The sequence below is a fragment of the Mirounga angustirostris genome, unplaced genomic scaffold, assembly GCF_029215605.1.
Source record: "Mirounga angustirostris isolate CCGP_5_RB_7025 unplaced genomic scaffold, mMirAng1.0.hap1 SCAF_15, whole genome shotgun sequence".
NCBI classification, from domain to species: Eukaryota; Metazoa; Chordata; class Mammalia; order Carnivora; family Phocidae; genus Mirounga; species Mirounga angustirostris.
The window spans coordinates 503,116-520,641 of NW_026991723.1; the positions used below are offsets into that span (position 1 = coordinate 503,116).

The following is a 17,526-nucleotide window of genomic DNA, read 5'->3' on the forward strand; positions in this document are numbered from 1 at the left end:
AATATAGCTTGCACATCTAGTTTACCTTTTTTTTCTTTTTTAAGATTTTATTTATTTGAGAGAGAGAGCACGAGCAGGGGGAGGAGCAGAGGGAGAGGGAGAAGTAGGCTCCCCTCTGAGCAAGGAAGCAAGGAGCCCTACTACACAGGGCTGGATCCCAGGACCCCGAGATTCCTTACCGACTGAGCCACCCAGGCGCCCCTCTAGTTTACTTTTTAAACGAAGGGACTTGTCATTATTGACACAGATTAAATATATAACTTTTCCACACAAAGAATTATACCTTCTTTTCTGTTCGCTTTCACTGTTCTCCCCTTCCTCCCAAATATATGCACTAGAATGCCTGCTAAAAGCCTTTTTTTTTTTTTAAAGATTTTATTTTTATTTATTTGACAGAGAGAGACACAGCGAGAGAGGGAACACAAGCAGGGGGAGTGGGAGAGGGAGAAGCAGGCTTCCCGCCGAGCAGGGAGCCCGATGCGATGCGGGGCTCGATCCCAGGACCCTGGGCTCATGACCCGAGCCGAAGGCAGACGCTTAACGACTGAGCCACCCAGGTGCCCCCTGCTATAAACCTTTGAAACAAAAATTAATCTGGTGATAGAATTTAGTGTCTTGCACTCGGAAGGTAGATCTCTGATTTGCCTCTTTAGGTTAGTACAAAAATAATTTTATAGTATTGACTAAAATGGCATTAGGAACTTCTGTTTCCTTTATTTTGTAGATGTAGAAAATCTCTTCTCTGAGTTATTTCTCCTGAGGAATAGTGGTTAACTGCTTAAATGCTACATTTTTTCCCTAGCATGTTTTTTTATTTTAAACAGAGAGTTAATTTGTATTTCTTGGCAGTGAACTTTTAGTTCATGCTTTGGAAGACTCTCTTAAAGTTTGTACAAACTAATGAGGTGAAGTGAATCCCAGAATTTGTTTTTGTGTCCTGGGATGGTGTTTACCATTAGATTTTTACAAGGAAACCACAGGGTTTATTCTGTTCTACTTCAGCTTTTTTAAAAGCGTGCTGTGTTTCAAGTGACGGTTGGCAGTAGTATAAAACTCTCGCCTCTTATTTGAGACACTGGTACGTGAAACATGGCAGGCTGTCTTTGGGCCAAGATCTCATCTTGTTGCTGATCTTTTCCGTATGTTTCCTGTTAGTCTTTGTTCTTGAACCTCAGGCTTCCATACTAAAGAGAGAGCAAATCTATGTACTTTTCCCGAGAATTTAGTTTTATGTGCCCTCAGTTCTTACGGAAGATAAACTTGAAATCAAAAGCTTGATTTTTATATAATTCCTCATTTAACACTGTGATTTGAACTTGTGATCGTGATTATGTTGTTCGTGTTCCTAACACATGTGGAAAGAATATTTATCAATATAGCTAGAGCACCTAGAATCACTCATGTCTAGGAAACTTGAAAGAGGTGGACTGTGTCCAGGAGGTTTAGGTTGGGAGGCGGGGTAGTAAGAGGAGCGTTGGTTCACGTCAGACCGTATAGGAAAAGTAGAAGCTGTAAGTGACTGTGATAGTTCAGTGTTTCAGTTCGGTGGGTATAATTGCAGCAGTCGAAGAGAGAAGTCCATTGAATTGATGGAAAGTCTAAATTATATTCTATGGTGATAATTTGATTGAAGTAGATACAGTACCTTCATAGCTGAATAGTGCCGGTGGAGAAAGGCCAGACTGAGATCTGCCTAATTGTGGTAATCAGGGATTTTTTTCTTTATACTCATTCAGCTAATATTTTTTAGCACCTGATTTGTTCAAGGCAGTTGTAAGTGCTGGGGACTCAGCAACACAAGTTTCTATTGTCATGGAACAGGAAAACAGAAAATAAACATATGAAGTGGTTCAGAATGCAGTGGAGGAGAATGAAGCAAGGAAGAGGGGGTCAAAATGAGTGAACACGGACACAGGTCAGCAGTTCTGACCTCCTGCGCGCCTGCGCTCCAACAGAGCGGTCACACGGCTGGGTGGCGGGTGGCGGAGCCAGGTGTCTCGCTGCTGGAGGGAGGTTACAGACAAGCAAGGGAGGCGGCCGGAAGGACGCCCGCGGCGAGGGGCCAGAGCTGGAGACGTCAGCATGAACCCATGTTCAGCTTGACATATGCACAGGTGGCTCCATCGAGAAATGTCTGTAGACGTGTGTGTGCATGGGCCGCCGTACCCACACCTGTCCCCGGCCCAGTCGGCTGGGAGGGCGTCGAGGCCGTGACGCTCCAGCAGCACCCAGCACCCAGCACCCAGCCCTTGGCTGCTGCTCTTTAAAGATCTTATGTATTTTTTTATTTTTTTTAAGGATTTTTATTTATTTATTTATTTGAGAGAGAGAGAGAGAGCACATGAGAGGGGGGAGGGTCAGAAGGAGAAGCAGACTCCCCGCCGAGCAAGGAGCCCGATGCGGACTCGATCCAGGGACTCCAGGATCATGACCTGAGCCGAAGGCAGTCGCTTAACCGACTGAGCCACCCAGGCGCCCAAGATCTTATCTATTTATTTGAGAGAGTGTGTGTGTGCGAGCCGGGGGCAGGGGCAGAGGGAGAGGGAAAGAGAATCTCAAGCAGACTCAGAGCTGAGCACAGGGCTCACTCAATCCCGCGACCCCGAGATCATGACCTGAGCCGAAATGAAGAGTCGGACGCTTAACTGACTGATCCACCCAGGCGCCCCCAGTTCTTGGCTTCTAACACCCTCTCCAATAAAAGAAACCAGGCTCCTTGAAGAAGTGGCTGATTCCAGCACTGGGGCATGGATGAGCCTGGAGTACCTTGCAACACCAGAGTTGCTAGGAAAGAAATGGGAAATCGATGTACCTTCTCAGTTTTACTGTGAACCTAAAAACTGCTCTAAAAGGGGCTCCTGGGTGGCTCAGTTGGTTAAGCGACTGCTTTCGGCTCAGGTCATGATCCTGGCGTCCCTGGATCAAGTCCTGCATTGGGCTCCCTGCTCGGCGGGGAGCCTGCTTCTCCCTCTGACCCTCCCCCCTCTCATGTGCTCTCTCTCTCTCATTCTCTCTGTCTCAAATAAATAAATAAAATCTTTTAAAAAAAAAAAAACCTGCTCTAAAAGATTAAGTCTATTTAGCAAATTTTTAAGAAAGGAAATTACTATTTTAGATAGTTTAGCAGAGACCTGAATATAGTGAGGGAGCAAGCCACAATGGTATCAAAAGGAAAAAGACAGCATGGCTGGGGCTGGGTGATCTGGGCAAGGGGAGGGTACCCTCAGAGAGGCAGCCAGGGCCAGCGTCACCATCAACATAGGCTTCTGACGTGCTTGGAAGCCTCAAAGCATTCTACATCAAATCACGTTTAGGAGGTACACTTGACATTTAGCTGATAAACTGCTTCCATCAGAAAGATCATTCAGGCAGCCCTACAGAGGTAGCCCAAACACTAGACATAGCATGTGCCCAACAGAGTCCATCTTTGTTCCTGTGCCCCTCATGGCTTCCATTTCCCACATGGTTCTCTTTTCCCGTAAATGGTGTCCCCGTCCCAACTTCACCCACTGTCTGACGTAAGCCAGAAGGTTGGGAGTTGTTTAAATGAGTGCATCCCAAAATGTGGCAGGAGATCCATCAGTGTGTGAATTGCTAATTTAAAATTCAGGTGGCATCATCTCTACACCTTAGACCTTCAGAACCAGAAGCTCTGAGCGCAGGCCCAACCCAACAACTTAACATTTTTAACAGGTCTGCGAGGTGCCGTGAAAACTTGAGAACCACTGATCTAAATCACTTTCTGTCCCTTACTTTCAAATTGGATCTGTTCCTGAGTCCTTTGTGATCTAGCGCAGGAGTGTCTTTTTGGTGTGTCTGTGTCTCTTGGTCGGTAACTGACATGTCTCCCTCAGATGTTGCAGTGGCGTCTTGACTCTTCTCCCTGTGTTTGCACATCTCCTTCTCCAGTCCAGTTTTCATCTTCTGTATTAAAATAAATCTAATTGTACCATGCCTCTGCTTAAAATCCTCTAGTGTTGCTTCATATTTTAAAATAAATTCCAAACAGGGGCGCCTACGTGGCTCAGTCGGTTAGGCATTCAACTCTTGGTTTCCAGATCATGATCAGGTCATGATCTCAGGTCCTGGGATAGAGCACTGCATGGGGCTCTGCACTCAGTGGGGCGTTGGCCTGAGGATTCTCTCTCTCTCTCTCCTTCTCCCTCTGCCCCCTCCCGCCCACCCTCTCTCTCCCTAAAATAAATACATAAATCTTAAAAAATATAAATTCCAAACATAGGGGCACCTGCCTAGCAAAGTTGGTAAAGCATGTGACCTTGATCTCTGGATCGTGATTTCAAGCCCCATGTTGAGCATAGATCTTAATAAATAAATAAATGAATAAATGTAGCACTTACTTAATTAATTCAAAAAAATAAAAATAAATTCCAGACATGACCTTCTCCTTTGGGGAAACTCTGAAGGCCTACCTCTTGCCTGTTCCTGGACCAGCTGATTTGTGTTTCTGGGCTGCTTTCTGGCCTCAAGTTGCCCTGCTCCTTCCTATTCCTTCATGAAGACACCGGCTGAATGTCTTACAGTTCAACTCAGTTCTGACACTGTCTACCCAGAGTTAACATCACATCTCACAGGTTAAGGGCTCAGTCCCACAATACTGCCCCCACTTTGGATGCCAGTCACAAGTAGTAGGTCTTCGGGTTAGATAATTTTCTGTAATGGCTACCAGAACTCAAACGCTTATGTTTATTGGTTTATTATTTAATAAAGCACATGGTAAAGGATATGGGTGTAAAGCTAGATGAGGGGATACATGCTATGAGGTCTGGAGGGGTCCTGAGCCCAGGTACGCTCTGCTCCCAGCTTATGCATGTGCTTGCCAACCTGGAATCTCTCTGAACCCTGTACCTTAGGGATTTTTGTTTAGGCTTCCTCACGTAGGTGTGATGGATGATTAACCCAATTTCTAGCCCCTCTCCTTCCTCAGAGGATGGGGGGGCGGGGCTGAAAGTTCAAAGCTTCTGATCATGGCAGGTCTTTCTCATGACCAGCCCTCATCCACAAACCTTCAGGGAGCCCACGCAGAGTCACCTCCTTAGAACAAAAGATATTCCTATCACCCAGGAAATTCCAAGTGATTTCGGAGCTCTCTGTCAGGAACTGGGGGCAGACATCAAATGTATATTTCTTATGTCACAGTGGTACACCACAAAAATTCTTCCTGCAGCTTCTGTCCCCAAACACCTTGTTCCCATCTCAGCGGCCACTGCTAAGGGCTGCCACATTGTCTGACTCCAGGGGACACATTCACTGCTGTTGAGACCTTTGGTAGAATACAGTGTTAGCATTTTCTTGTGAATCTTTCCAGAGATACTTTATGCACCTACGTGTATATTTAGCAAATACATATATTTAAAAATTATTTTTAAAAAGAATTCTTATGTGAAATTTTCATGTTTCTAATCTTTTCCTAATACAAACATTGATGCAGTTAATAACCTTTTATATGTCATTGTACATGTGTGTAAATATATTTGAGTGATCTGCAGGCTGGGCATGCATGTGTGTAATTAATTGCTCTCCACAGAGTGCCAGGGGCCTGTGTAAAATCCTCCTTGGTGTAGTGTATTAAGGTTTTATCTCTGGTGATCGAGGAGGTTAAGTGACTCTTACTGTGAGTCTGTTTGAGTATCAGATTTCACAGCTCTCTTTGCTTCTTTTTCTGGAGCTAGCTGTATCTTTTACTTTTTTTTCTATTGTGTTGTAGGCTTCTCTGATTGAGTTTTAGGATTTCTTTATAAGTGAAATTAGGCCTCTGAGCTATGACTCGGAGCTGTTATTTCCCAATTTGTCATTTGTATTTGTCTTTGCTCATAAGGCTTTGCCACAGGACTTTATGTGGTCGAGCTTATTGTATTTCTACTTAAGGCCCTCCGGCTTCTTATGTCAGAGTTAGAACCATCTTCCACACTTCTGCGTTGTCAGAAAATTCTCCCATTGGTTTCCACAGTTTCTTCTAGGACCACTATGGTTTCTTTGTTGTTTTTAGTATTTGCATTTAAATCTCTGATTTGTTAGAATTTATAGTTCTTGTACAGTGTTACCTCCTGTTTTGCAGGCAGCTCTGCCCATGTCCCAGTGGCATTCATTGAACAGCCGCCTTCCCCTGTCCAGTGTAAAAGGCCACCCACTACTGACAGATCATTTCTGGACATTCCATTCTTTTTTTTTTTTTAAGATTTTACTTATTTTTTTTGACAGGGAGAGACACAGCGAGAGAGGGAACACAAGCAGGGGGAGTGGGAGAGGGAGAAGCAGGCTTCCCGCGGAGCAGGGAGCCCGATGCGGGACTCGATCCCAGGACCTGGGATCATGACCTGAGCCGAAGGCAGATGCTTAACGACTGAGCCACCCAGGCGCCCCTGGACATTCCATTCTTTCCCCTTAAGCTGTCTGTGAACTATCTGGTTATTTTATAAAACCATCCTTAACATGGTCCCTGGTGTTGATTCATCCAATACCTTGCATTCTACTATAGTCAATACTTCTTGGTTGATTTTTTTTTCTTTAAAAATGTTACTTTGAGATAATTATAGACACATTTGTAAGAAATAGTACAAAGAGATCTCATGTATGCTATGCCCTGGTTTCCTCTAATGATAACATCTTGCAAAACTGTGGTACATTATCACACCCAGGATACTGAGGGTGATACAGGTGAAGAGAGAACATTTACATCCTTGCAGGGATTCTACATGTTATCCTTTCATAGCCACAGAATCTCTTTGTTTTTCTCCCTCCCATCCCTAGCTCCTGGCAACCGCTAATCTGTTTCTATAATTCTGTCATTTCAAGAATATTATATAACTGGAATATTAGAATATGTAACCTTTTGGAATTGACTTTTTTTCACTCAGCATAACTCTCTGGAGATCCATCCAGGTTGTTGATCAGGTTGTATACCAATAATTCATTCCTTTTTATTACTGAGTAATAAGGCTGGTCCCAGCCTGTGTAACCACGCATCTGCTGAAGTCCATCTGGGTTGCTCCCAGTTGGGGCTATTCCTAATAAAGTTGCTATAAACAGTCACAGGTTTTTATGTGAACGTGTCCACATCTCTCTGGGGTAAATGCCTAGGAGTGTAATTGCTAGGTCTTCTGGTAAGCACATGTTTAGTTTGAAACAGTCTGCTGAGCTACTTTTCAAAGTGACTATACCATTTTAAATTCCCAATGAAGAATGAGAGACCCACTTTCTCTACACCCTCCTCAACATTTGGTGCTGCCTTGAAATCAGCAAGGATGATTCCTCCCTTTGTTTCAGAATTGTTTGGGCTATTCTGGCGTCTCTGCCTTTCCACATAAGTTTTACAATAATCTTGTCTATATCTACAAAAAGCCTTGCTGGAATTTTGATAACAATTAAATTAAACCTGTATATCAAATTTTGGCTGTTTTATTTTTTTTATGATTTTATTTTATTTATTTATTTATTTATTTGTTTTATTTTTAAGTTATCTCTACATCGAATGTGGGGCTTACAGCCCCGAGATCAAGGGTTACACACTCCACCAACTGAGCCAGCCCGGCGCCCCTTTCCTGTTTTTAATTAGGTGGTTTGTCTTATTATGAGTGTAAGGGTTCTTTATACATTCTGAATACAAATCCTTTTATCAAATATATGGCTTACAATCTTTTTTCTTCCTGTCCATGACACAAGTTTTCATTTTCTTTTTTTTAAACATTTTTTCAAAGATTTTATTTATTTATTTATTTATTTATTTGAGAGAGAGAGAGAGAGAGAGAGAGAGAGAACATGCGCACGAATAGAAGGGGAAGCAGACTTCCCGCTGATCATGACCTGAGCCAAAGGCAGACGCTCAACCAATTGAGCCACCCAGGCGCCACACAAGTTTTTCATTTTCTTTCTTTCTTTCTTTTTTTTAAGATTTTATTTATTTATTTGACAGAGAGACAGCAAGAGCAGGAACACGAGCAGGGGGAGTGGGAGAGGGAGAAGCAGGCTTCCCGCTGAGCAGGGAGCCCGATGCTGGGCTCGATCCCAGGATCCCGGGATCGTGACCTGAGCCGAAGGCAGACACTTAACGACTGAGCCACCCAGGCGCCCCACGTTTTCATTTTCTTTCTTTTCTTTTCTTTTTTTTTATATTTTATTTATTTATTTGACAGAGAGAGACACAGGGAGAGAGGGAACACAGCAGGGGGAGTACGAGAGGGAGAAGCGGGCTTCCAGCTGAGCAGGGAGCCCAATGCGGGGCTCCATCCCAGGACCCTGGGATTATGACCTCAGCCGAAGGCAGATGCTTAACGACTGAGCCACCCAGGCGCCCCCAAGTTTTCATTTTCTTAATAGTGTCTTTCGACACACATTAATTTTGAAAAGCCCAAATTATCTTTTTCTTTTATGGTTGTTTTATGGCTTTTGGTGTCAAGTTGAAGAATTAATTGGCTGAGTAAGCAGTTAAAGATTTTTATGTTCTCATAGAAGTTTGTCGTTTCATCTCTTACATTTAGGTCCATGATCTATATTGAGTTAGTTTTTGTGTGCATTGCGAGGTTAAGGTCTGAGTTCAGTTTTCTGCATGTGAATATTCAACTCTCTCAGGACAATGTGTTGAGAAGATGATTATTTCCCCATTGAGTTACCTGGGTTCTTTTGTCAAAAATCAATTAACCATGAATGTATAGGTCTGTTTCTAGATTCTCAATCCTAAATTCTCAGTTTCTAGATTCTCAAAGTTCCATTGTTGCCTTCCTGGTTAACAGCAGCTTTACGTTACATTGTGCCATTAGGTAGTATACATCCTCCAACTTTGTTCTTTCCCCAAATCATTTTCATTGTTTCAAGCCCTTTGCATTTTTCTATGATTTTGGGGATTGGTGTGTGCATGTGTACCATCATAAGTTAACATGATTGAGTGCTTGGTATTGGAACATTGCATTTAAAATGCTTACTTTGGGGGCACCTGGGTGGCTCAGAGGGTTAAGCATCTGCCTTTGGCTCAGGTCATGGTCCCAGGGTCCTGGGATCGAGCCCCAGATCAGGCTCCCTGCTTGGCGGGGAGCCTGCTTCTTTCTCTCCTACTGCTCCCCCTGCTTGTGCTCTCTCGCTCTCTCTGTCAAATAAACAAACAAAATCTTAAAAAAAAATTTTTGTTAAATGCTTACTTTGTTGTTGCCATATAGTATGGACTAGGTAAGTGCTAGAGGCTGCTATTTTTTTTCTTGTAAGGTTTTATAGTCTAGTGAGGATACTTATTTTATAAGTATACAAAGCATAATGCTGCTTGTCCCATTTTTCAAATATGCCATTCCTTTGTTTTCCTAAGTATATTTTTTATTAGATCATGTATGACAATTTCTGCTTCTAGATAAGTGTCATTGTTTACCTTTTTAAAATGCAAAAGTAGTGTTTAAGATTATTTTAAAATATGTCTAGCTGGGACGTCTGGGTGAGTCAGTCGGTTAAGCATCTGCCCTTGGCTCAGGTCATGATCTCAGGGTCCTGGGATCCAGCCCCACATCAGGCTCCTTGCTCGGCGGGGAGCCTGCTTCTCCCTCTGTCTGCCGTTCCCCCCCCCCCCCCCCCCCCGCTTGTGCTCTGTCCCTCTCTCTCTCTCTCTCTCTCTCTTTCATAAATAAATAAATAAATCTTAAAAAATAATAAAATATGTCTAGCTTTCTTGTCTTTATTTTCAGACTTCTGTGGCATATTAGAATAAGACTGCCCTCCCATGGTGAAAATTAGGTAATCTGTCTAATAAATTTAATGGGCTCATTTTGGGGGGAAAATATTTAGAAATATGTATCTTTTTTAAGATATGTGGGGAAGTAGAATGGTCTCAGAATGGACAGAGTCAGTAGAATCCCTATAGCTGTAGGGTCACAGCTGCTAACCAACCCCAGAGGCTTGTCATGAGTCACAGGTGTGAAGTCACCTATTCCCTCTGGGGAAGCAATTCACTCATCCTAGAAATTTAGATGAGGCTGCTTCTTGATCCAAGGTTCTGTCCTTCCCTTTGTTCTATATGCCACCTTATCTTTGTCTTTCTCTTATTTGGGGGTTACCACTTCATAGCCAACCCCTTCCTTTAATCCCATCTAAGAATTCTTGGAGTCACCTTTGAGACTTAGTAGTCCGACATCCTCCGTGTTTTCTGTGGAATTATATAATATTGCTGCAAGTACCTTCAGGTGAGAGGAATATTTTGGTTTCTTCAAAGTATTGAAATGATTAGACATATGGGTGAGAGGGGTATTTATGGACCCAGGAAGCAGAACTGCTGTAACTTATGTAAATCAGTTATTAGGGTTAACAGTTACTAAGAAAAATCTATAAAAAAAAAAAAATTAAGGAGAGGGCTGTGCTGCTGGTGGCAAAGTTCTGATTGGAGGAGCGAGTTAATGATGTTTGCTGGGGGAAGTGGGAGTGTGGACTGGGGAGGGTGTGGAAGAGCCTCTGGGGTAATGAGCATGGTTTGCATCCTGATCCGCATCATGCCATATGCAAAAATTAACTCAGAATGGAACACAGACCTAAGTGTAAGAGCAAAGACTCCTGAATATTAGGAGAAAACATAGATGTCAGTTTTTATGACCTTGGATTAGACAACAGTTTCTAAGCTGTGACACCAAAAGCACAAGAAACAAAAGAAATTTAATCAAAACCAAAATTAAAATTTTTTTTTCCTGTGCCAAAAGATACTCAAGAAGGTGGAACAACAACCTACAAAATGGGAGAAAAATTTTGTAGGTTCTATATCTGATAAAGGACTTGTGTCTGGAATAGATGGAGAACCAGACAACTCAGTAATAATAAGGAGAATAATAGCAACAACCGATTTAAAAATGGGGCAAGGATCTGAACAGACATTTCTCCAAAGAAGATAACAAATGGTCACTAAACACCAGAAGAGGTGCTTGACATCACCAGTCAGCAGGAAAATGCAAATCAAAACCACAGTGAATTACCACATCAGTCTCTAGCATGGCTGCAGTCGAGAGGATGGACTACGACAAAACTCAAGGGAAAGACAGTAACTGTTATTGGTGAGGGTGTGAAGAAATTGCAACCTGTGTGCTGATGAGAATGTAAAATGGTGCAGCCACTATGGAAAGTAGTCTACAGTGCCCAAAAAGTTCATCACAAAGTTGCCATTTGACCTGCCAATTACACTTCTAACTAAGTATGTACCCAAGAGAAGTGAAGACCAATGTCTACAGAAACCTTGTAATACGCAAGTATTTATAGCAGTGTTATTCATAATAGCCAAGGAATGGAAACGGTGTGTATGTCCACCACCTGATGAGTGGATCAGTGAATGTGGGCCGTCCAGAGAGTGGAATGTTACTCAGTGATACAGGAATGTAGTCTGGACACAGCTGCAGCATGGATGGACCTTGGAAACATGCTGAATGGAAGAAACCAGACACAAAACACCACATATTGAATGATTCCATCTATATCAAGCATCCAGAATAGGAAAACTCATAGAGACAGAATGTGGATTTGCAGTTACCTAAGGTGGGGCGTTACCTTCAGCGGGTAAAGGGTTTCTTTTTGGAGTGATGAAGTATTCTGAAATTGATTGTGGTGATGATGCTCACCCTGATACACTAAAAACCACCGAACTGGGGCGCCTGGGTGGCTCAGTCAGTTAAGCGTCCGACTCTTGATCAGGGCTCAGGTCCTGATCTCATGGTTGTGGGATCGAGCCCAGCATGGGGCTCCACGCTCAGCAGGGAGTCTGCTTGAGATTCTCTCTCTCCCTCTGCCTCTCCCCTGGCTCACATGCACTCACTTGGTTTCTCTCTCTAAATAAATAAATCAATCTTAAAAAAAAAAAAAGATAAAAACCAATGAACTGTGTTCTTTAAATTTCTCAATAAAGCTGTTATTAAAATAACATGGGAATATAAATGAATAGGGTTGGCTATGAGTTGATAAGTTTTTTTTGTTTTTTAAAGATTTTATTTATTTATTTGAGAGAGAGAATGAGAAAAAAAGAGCACATGAGAGGGGGGAGGGTCAGAAGGAGAAGCAGACTCCCTGCTGAGCAGGAAGCCCGATGCGGGACTCGATCCTGAGACTCCAGGATCATGACCTGAGCCGAAGGCAGTCGCTTAACCAACTGAGCCACCCAGGCGCCCGAGTTGATAAGTTTTGAAACTGAGAAGTACATGGAAATTCATTATATTGTTTTGTCTGCTTTTGCTTCTGTGGTATTTTCCGTAACAAAAGGAATCAAAATGCAAGTCTTAATATCAGGACTTCACATGACTGTGCCCTGCGTGGAAAACTGGGAATGGCACATTGCTTTTGCCCCTTGCCCTGATTTGTCCCTCCTTTCTGCCTTTTTGGCCCCTCTTTAAGCTCTTCCTCTGTCTATGGAAGGGTTCATTTTAAAACCGTTCTCTTTATTTCCGTGTTCACTGCTGGGAATGCACACCTTGCTTCAGCGCTCATCAGAGCTGATTGGGAAGGAGGGTCTGTTTCGAAGCTGCCCAGATCATAGGAACTATCCTAAATCTCCACCATAGCACTGAGTGCCCTAGGGGAACTGCCCTCTGACTATCGTAGAGCACACCGTCTGCAGCAGAGCTGGAGGGATGGGTCAACCACCAGGAAGAAAGAAGACGTGCAGGATAAAAATGCATCATCATGTCCTATGGTAAGGATAGAAGTTCTTCCTTTCCCTTCAGTGATTTAATTCAGAAACATGTATTGAGCAAGGCAGTGTGCTAGCCTTTGGTGAGGGCTGGACACAGACAAGGAAGCAACGCTTGCACCCAGGATGGCTAAAGCCCTCTGGACAGTGTGGGAAGAGACCAAGGAATAACCAGCTGAGCTGAGTTAGACTGTGATTAGTGCAAAAGAGAGGCACAAAGTACTGGGAAGGTTTGGGTGGGGTGGAGAAGCCACATCTGCTCTGGTAGAATCCAGGAAGCGTTGCTGAGCGAGGGACTTTTGACACTGACGTTTGAGGTCGCGTTCGATTTTGGTGGATGCAAAGGATGGCATCACAAGTACAGAGAAGCCAGAAAGTATGGAGTGTATGTGAGAAACAACAGTTATCCTGGGGATGGGGCATAAAAAGGCATAAGCATGAAATAAAAAGCTCAAAAATCATTATTTGAGTAGGTGACAGGGGTTAAGAGTACACTTATTGTGATGAGCACTGACAATATATAGAATTGTTGAATCACTATATTAGACACCTGAAACTAATAGAACATTGTATGTTAGTTGCGGGAATTAAAATTTTTTAAATCATTATTTTCAAATGGAGATCATGGGCGGTCTTGAAACGTAGGTTAAAAAGTTTCTAATAAAAGAAAAGGCTGGGTGGCTCAGTCATTAAGCGTCTGCCTTCGGCTCAGGTCATGATCCCAGGGTCCTGGGATTGAGAATTGGTAAGTCAGGTGCAATAGGTTAAGTACTGTGTGAGCATAGAGGTGATGAGGACAGAAGGAAGGCAGGTCTTTCAAAAAAAGACGGAGTTATGAAGGAAAGAAAAATAATGCAGTAGTTTAAAGAGGAACACAATTGATTAACAAAAAACAACAACAAAAACTTTAGGGGCCCCTGGGTGGCACAGTCGGTTAAGCATCTGACTCTTGGTTTCAGCTCAGGTCCAGATCGCAGGGTCATGAGATCGAGACCTGCATTGGGCTCTGCACTTGGCACAGAGTCTGCTTGAGATTCTCTCTGCCTCTTCCACTCGAACTCTCACTCTCTCTCTCTCAAATAAATAAATCTTTAAAAAATAAAAAATAAGCTTTAGTTTTAGTGACTTCAAGTGATTTTCAAAAAGTATTATGTTTTTTCCATGAATTCAGTGATCATTTTTATTGTAGTATTTGGGAGAAAGTATGGATGGATGGTCTTTGAGATTTTTTTTTCTGTCTTGAAGTCCTTAATAAGCCCAGTAAGGTGTAGTGATTTATTTCCAAACTTTAATGGATTTCAAGTGAGTAATATTTTATATTTACCATAGAATGGGTTTGTGGCAGAAAGCTTTCAATTCGGTTTGGTTGTTTATGATTTTTATTAGTGATTTGTGTTTTGTAAACTTATAACCAAAAATGGTTAACAGCTGTGGGATGAAAAACAACATTAACAACAGGAAATTAACTGCAGTGATTTCAGGAATCATTTCCAGCATTTAAAAATACTTTGTTTTGTCTTTTTAGAAAGAGATAAACTTAGCTACTTTAAGCTCTACTACTGAGATAATAGACTGATCTCTTTGTTAACCTTATGAATTGAACTATTAATTTTAAGACCTGGATTCTTACAATTTTAGTGAACATTTGACTTTTACTTAATGTTCTTATAAGTGGAGGATATTGCAATTTTATTTTTATGATACAGCAAAATGAATTACTGAAACTATTGGAACTTTAGAATATTTTAATTTTAAAGTGATTATCATTGTAATATACTCTCTTCATGTTAACAGCTTCATAATCTTTATTTTGTCTCATTAGTCAGTAATTTTCCAGTATAATAGTTACTCTTATTTTATGAACCTTTACGGTTTACAAAGCAGTTTCACATACTTTGTTTTTTTTAATTGAAGTATAGTTGACACACAGTGTTCTTTCAATTTCAGATGTACAACGTAGTGATTTGACAGGTCTGTACATTACTCAGTGCTCACCTCAGTAAGCGTAGTCACCATCTGTCTGCAACTGCATTGCAATATCATTGACTATATTCCCCATGCTGTACTTTTCTCTTTTTTTTTTAAGATTTTATTTATTTATTTGAGAGAATGAGAGACAGCATGAGAGGGGGAGGGTCAGAAGGAGAAGCAGACCCCCCGCTGAGCAGGGAGCCCGAGGCGGGACTCGATCCCGGGACTCCAGGATCATGACCTGAGCCGAAGGCAGTCGCTTAACCAACTGAGCCACCCAGGCACCCAATGAAACTTTATTTATTTATTATTTTTTTATAAAGATTTTATTTATTTATTTGAGAGAGTGAGAATGAGAGAGAGTACATGAGAGGGGGGAGGGTCAGAGGGAGAAGCAGGCTCCCCGCCGAGCAGGGAGCCCAATGTGGGACTCGATCCCGGGACTCCAGGATCACGACCCGAGCCGAAGGCAGTCGCTTAACCAACTGAGCCACCCAGGCACCCCTATGCTGTACTTTTCATCCCCATGACTGACTTGTATTATAATTGGAACTCTGTACCTCTTAATCCCCTTTACCTATTACCAATTGATCCATCCACCTCCCCTCAGGCAACCACCAGTTCATTCTTTGTATTTAAATCTATCTGTTCATTTGTTTCATAAATTCCACATATGAGTGAAATCATATGGTATTTGTCTTTCTCTGACTTATTTTACTTAGTGTAATACCCTCAAGGTCTGTTCATGTTGTCACTAATTGTACAATTTTATTCTTTTTATGGATAATACTCCATTGTATATATACACCACATCTTCTTTATCCTCTCATCTATTGGACACGTGGGTGGCTTCCATATCATGACTATTGTAAATAATGCTGCAGTCGGGCGCCTGGGTGGCTCAGTTGGTTAAGCGACTGCCTTCGGCTCAGGTCATGATCCTGGAGTCCCGGGATCAAGTCCCACATCGGGCTCCCTGCTCGGCAGTGAGTCTGTTTCTCCCTCTGACCCTCCTCCCTCTCATGTGCGCTTTCTCATTCTCTCTCTCTCAAATAAATAAATAACATCTTAAAAAAAAATAATAATGCTGCAGTAAACACAGGGGTGCATGTATCTTCACAAATTAGTGTTTTCATTTTCTTTGGGTAAATACCCAGTAGAGGAATTATTGGATCATATCGTACTCCGGCTTTTAATTTGAGGCGCCTCCATACTGTTTCCACATTGGCCACATGAATTTACATTCCCACCAACAGTAGAATAAGGTTTCTTTTTCTCCACATCCTCATCAACACTTATTATTTCTTATCTTCATGATTTTAGCCAGTCAGACAGGTGTGAGATGATATCTCATTATGATTTAGATTTGCTTTTCCCTGGTGAGTGATGTTGAACGTATTTTCATGTGTCTGTTGGCATCTTTATGTAAAAATATCTCTTCAGGTCCTCTGCCCATTTTTTAATAGGATGGTTTACTTTTTGGGTGTTGAGTTGTATTAGTTCTTTATATATTTTGGATACTAACCCTTTATCAGATGTCATTTGCAAATATCTCCTCCCATTCAGTAGATTGCCTTTTTTTTTTTTTTTTTGATGACTTCCTTCGGTGTGCAGAGTTTTTTATTTTGATGTAGGCCCAATAGTTTGTTTATTTTTGCTTTTGTTTCCCTTGCCTCAGGAGACAAATCTATAAATATGTTGCTATGGCCGATATTCAAGATATTACTGCCTATATTTTCTTTCAGGAATTTTATGGTTTCTGGTCTCACATTTAGGTTTTTAATCCATTTTTACTTTATTTTTGTGTGTGCTGTAAGAAAGTGGCCCAGTTTCATTCTTTTGCATGTAGCTGTCCTGTTTTCCCAGCACCGTTTATTGAAGAGATTGTATTTTCCCCATTGCATATTCGTGTCTCCTTTGTTGTATGGTAATTGATCATACAAGAATGGCTTTATTTCTGGGCTCGTATTTTGTTCCATGGATCTATGAGCCTATTTTTGTGCCAGTACCATACTGTTGGATTAGTATAGCTTTGTTCTTTCTCAAGATTGCTTTGGCTATTCAGTCTTCTGTGGTACCATACAAATTTTAGTATTATTTGTTCTCATTCTGTGAAAACTCACATACATTTTGTCATTCAATCCTCATGGCTGATGAGCTTTGTCACCACTACCCTTTGTAGATGAGGAGACATACTCAAAGAGATTGTGACTTCCCAGGACTATCAATGGAACTGGATTTCTGGTTTTGTCCTTCTAACTCAAAGCTCTGCATCCCTGGGCTCATTCTGTCATCACTCCTGGTGGTTAACTTTTATTCTTTATTTGTTTTGTTTTTTAAATTAGGCTCCACACCCAGCACGGGGCCCAGTGCAGGGCTTGAATTCACAACCCTGAGATCTAAACCTGAGCTGAGATCAGGAGTTGGGACGCTCAACCAACTGAGCCGCTCAGGCAATCCACCTTCTTTATATTAATCACACTTTGATCTTGTCCCTATAGTTTTACAAAACAAAAGTAGCTGTTTTGCTCCAAGTTTCCAAACTTGGGTCAGATTTTAGAAATTAAGTAAACTTCCTGTAAAGCATTGTTCTCAACTGGCTGCCATGAGACTCCACCCTCCCCACTTGTACCCCCCACATTGGCAGTGTCTGCAGACATTGTTGGGTGTTGCACTGTGGGAGGGGGGGTGCAGGTGCTCCTTTCGTTTTGAGGGCAGAGACCTTCTGCAAAGGAAAGAACAGCTCGTCCCCACCCCAACCCCAGAACAATCCAGCCCAGGGTGCCAGAAGTGCCATAGTTGGGGGCCATGACTAGGAAGAACAAGACCGTTTTACCCATTGCTGACCTGGATGTTCAAACCCTCCACCCCACCTTACATATATGGAGTATTTTTTGACTACCCTC

At 42.1% G+C, this 17,526-nt stretch overlaps 1 protein-coding gene across 2 annotated transcripts in view; it reads left to right on the forward strand.

The window, feature by feature from the left end:
- The window catches only part of CENPP (centromere protein P), a 238,457-nt gene that overhangs the window by 111,866 nt on the left and 109,065 nt on the right, over window positions 1-17,526 (forward strand). The gene's annotated exons all lie outside the window — the stretch shown is intronic.